Genomic DNA, 4049 nt, shown 5'->3' on the forward strand with positions numbered 1-4049 from the left:
ATAGAACACTACGTGACGTTTTTCAACTTTAAGGCAGGTTACTATCTAACTTTGAAGTTTTTGAAACTTGAGATATAAAATATGAATTCCATCTATTTGGGATACTATAAAAATAGCTCTAAGTAATTGTTATTGAAAGTTCATATTCTACCAGAAATATTAATAAAATATATAATAACAAATTCAAGTAGTTTACGGTTATCAAATATTTACAAAGTTTTAAATCTGTTTAGGTCTACGATTTGTATTACTTTTTGTTGTACGAGTTGATATTCGGCTATTTTGTATACTAAATCAATCGCGATTTTTTATTACCAACACCTACTAAGTTTTATTTATAAAAGGAATAAAAATCCGAAATGAGATATTCAGATCACGTTTTTCATGAGCTGTTATTCCTCCGGATGTCACGGACATTTAAGTACAATCCCCCCGATGTTAAAACCGATGCTCTAATTGTATTAGAGTTTATATAACGGTTGTGAGATATTTTAATAAAAACGTTTTTTTTCGTAGAATGAGGAATGTGTGTTTTGAATAACTTCACCGCGTGCGTAACGCCTCCCTCTGTCTTCCCTCTCGCCAATCCGCCAGCGCCGAGATATCCTGCGGGCTTAGACAGGGCGGATGGAGAGCGGCCGTTTAACGTATAGAGCTAGAACGGCAACAACTTTCGCTTTTTACACGCCAGCCTGTCCCAGCCTTTTGATCAGTGTCTTTTTAAGAGAAACTAATCATTTTCGACATTATTCAGTGGCCCCATTTTTCGAAATGAATCAATTTTTATAGATACATTTTAATTTATTAAAAAACACAAATAATTTATACAATTAAAATATTTTTAATTACATTCAAATTTATTGAAAAACTCAATGCATATTTTTATAGATACAATTAATTTTAAATGACATTTTTGTAGCCGAAAGGAATACTGGTACCGTCGCTTTTAAAGATCCGCTTGTTTAACGTAAATCCAACGAGTTTTTCAGCTGGTTTTTGGAATAGCTGCCCCGTTTTTAAACGTTTTACGTTAAATGGGACTTCGACGCTGTATTTCAATTGTTGGTTGCGTGTAGCGAGGTCCTTCAAAGCTTGAAAGTTTACAATTGACTGATTTTTTTTAGTCAATGTAATGCCTTTCAGTTTAGTGACAATCTTTCCAGATTCGAATAAAATTGAATAAGCTTTACATCCCAAGGAAACAAAGGCTTTTATATTTTCATTGGGATACTGGTCAGCTAATGTACCTAGGGTAGTCCCTAGCGGAATATTCAAGTCTTTACTCATATAAAGAAAAGCAGAGTCAGTATCTAAATAATTTAAATTAGGACCAATTTGAGCCATTAATTTGTACAATTTAATACGGCCGTAACTGGCTACAAACGCGCCTATCGTTGGGGACCCTTTCCGATAAGTTGGAACGTAGTCTTCCCGAAAACGTGTGGTGGCTAAGGCAATATCATCGTCTAGTAGTTTAAAATCCGTTAATTCTTTTGTTTTATCGGCTAAAATTTCAACTAATTCCTTATAAGAATTAATAAAAACACTTTGGCCTCGATTTAAATTAATGGAATTTTTGCCCCACAGACTGTTTAGACTAAGTTTACCAATAGCCTTTAAAGCGGGATTATCGGTTATATCGTCTAACTTTAAATCTAACCCGTCAACTTCATTAAAGTCTCGTAAATAATTAAGTTTTTGTTCTAATGTAATTATGTCTTTTGGATACGACGAATTTTGAACTTTGATTTTGTAAAAAAGCCGAATATAGTCATCGAATAGCGGACAATCTTTAACGAATGTCTCTTTATAATGGTGTACTTCGTGAATGTTCATAATTTTGTAACCGTATTCTATCGCTAGATAAAACTCGGGGGTCGTCCACACGTCGGTTATGCTACGCTCTCGATCAGTATGGGTACATTCGAAACATTGTTCAGCTGCACATTTGTAGCAGAGAGTATAATAAATTTTACTATTAATTTTAGCTGAGAGGATCGGGAGGTTTAAATCGGTAGGTGGCAGCACCGTAGCTTTAATCAGACCAAAATAAGCGTTAACGGAAAAATTAAAGTTACAATTTATAATTTCGGGGCTCGATTTTGGATATTTATAGGAACTCATCTAGACGGAAGGGTACATGCTATTAAAATCCACGACTTTGATTGGTCGATCGGGAGTGGCTTCGGCGTAAATTACAAAGTTTTCGATTATCCCCCCGCGAATGGCGTCTCTCGCTCCTATCGGTTTGGTAAAGGGTAGGGAATCGCAAAAACTCGCAATTGCTGGGTCTTCTACTAACTCATCATACTCGTGCTCCCATATACTAATAAACTGTGCATTAGGCCTTTCCTTTTTTAAAAAATTTTCGCGGTCGAGGGTTTTGAGATAAATATTTAAATTATAGTCTTTTAACTGCTTATCGTAAGCCTGATGGTCAGTGTGCAGTGGGCATTTATGGTAATGACAGCCGTAAAATTCGGCAATTATTTCGGGCGAGGAACAATAACCGTCTAATCGATAGGGATAAATGACATGTTCTCCACCTAGCGATCGCGCCGTTTGAAATTTCACGTTGAGTTTTTTTTCCAAATATGCTAACCATTTTAGGGCCTTGACACTATGCCGTTTCCTATAACCCGTCCCCGGAACTATCGCGATAGTGTTTGGTTCGACAAATCTACTAAGGAATAAATTTGTGACGGCTCCCGGCAACGTTATGGCGTTTGACCCTAACAAATCAAAATCAACGGTTTATAAAAATAAATTTCTAAAACTATCGAATCCTTTCTGTAAAAGTTTAACGTCATCGATCGCGTATTCGGTTAAAACTTTATTTAGATCAAAAACGACGTAACGTTGGGAATCGTACCATTGATTAAATTCTACGATTTCCTCGTCCGTAAATTTGTCGATAGCAAAAAATTCTTTCTCGGGGAGGGGGCCGATGTAATCTAAATTGTTTTCCGTAGCAAATGAATAACAAAAATACCCTTTCTTTTGGACAATCTTAAAAGTTTTCGAGAAATTTCGAAGGGCTGTAGGTAGGAACATGTAAATATCGATAAAGGCTATTTTAAATTGAGCGAGAAACATACCCAAGGCTTTGGAACCTGTATAAATTATCTCAGGATTTATTTTTCGTTTTAATAGACCATTAAGAATAAGGGGCGTATCGAAACCACTCCCGAAATGGCTAATTAATATGACGTTTTCAAAGACCGGCCTCGTAACCGTATCTCTTTTGCGACCATTAATTGTAACCTGGCATGCTAATAAATAATCTAGGAAATTTTGAATGCAATCAAAGCCGTGAAATTGCCGGTAATCATAATTGGTCGAAAATGGCGCTTCTTGCATCGCGGAAATGATTAAAATTGGTCTAATTTTAGTGTCAGTCGTTATGGTCTCAAAATCAAAATAACATAGTCGTTTCTCATTTGATTTTATTTCTAATGGGCGGACGTGACACTCGTTTTTGGGATGCTCAATTTTGCAAAAAGCGCATTTGTTATCGCAATCATGATTACCTTCATAGTCTTTCCCGCAATTTAAACAGCGCCTTAAAACCTGACAGGTTCCTAGTTCTACGTGTTGGGAGAAACAATTTGGTCCGGCAAAATACCGATTACAGTCATTACAACGGGTAGCCTGTTCTATACTGGGGTGGAATTCCGGACCGTGACACCGGCGGCATTTAAGATTGGGTCAACAGTCATGACTTTTTTCTGTTTCATACTATGTAAGAGGGTAAGACAATATTTACAGAAAGATTGCGCCCCAAACATGGCCGAAAAAGATCGTACGACGTGGGTGTGGTCTTTAATTTTTAAGAGGAAATTTTGTTTTTCTTTGAAGGGCCCAATAAACACTTTATCGAAATCATCGTCCGCCGAGATTAATATAATTTGGTAGTCGGGTAATATATTTGGGAATCGGTTAATGTGTATTATTTCTACGGGGCCTTCGGGAACCACCGCTTGGGCGTTTAATTTTTTGGCTTCAATTTCTTGTTCGGGTTTTTTCCCGTTTCTAATTGTCTTTAAATC

Source organism: Leiobunum rupestre, chromosome 1 (genome assembly GCF_980474605.1).
Source record: "Leiobunum rupestre chromosome 1, qqLeiRupe1.1.hap1, whole genome shotgun sequence".
NCBI classification, from domain to species: domain Eukaryota; kingdom Metazoa; phylum Arthropoda; class Arachnida; order Opiliones; family Sclerosomatidae; genus Leiobunum; species Leiobunum rupestre.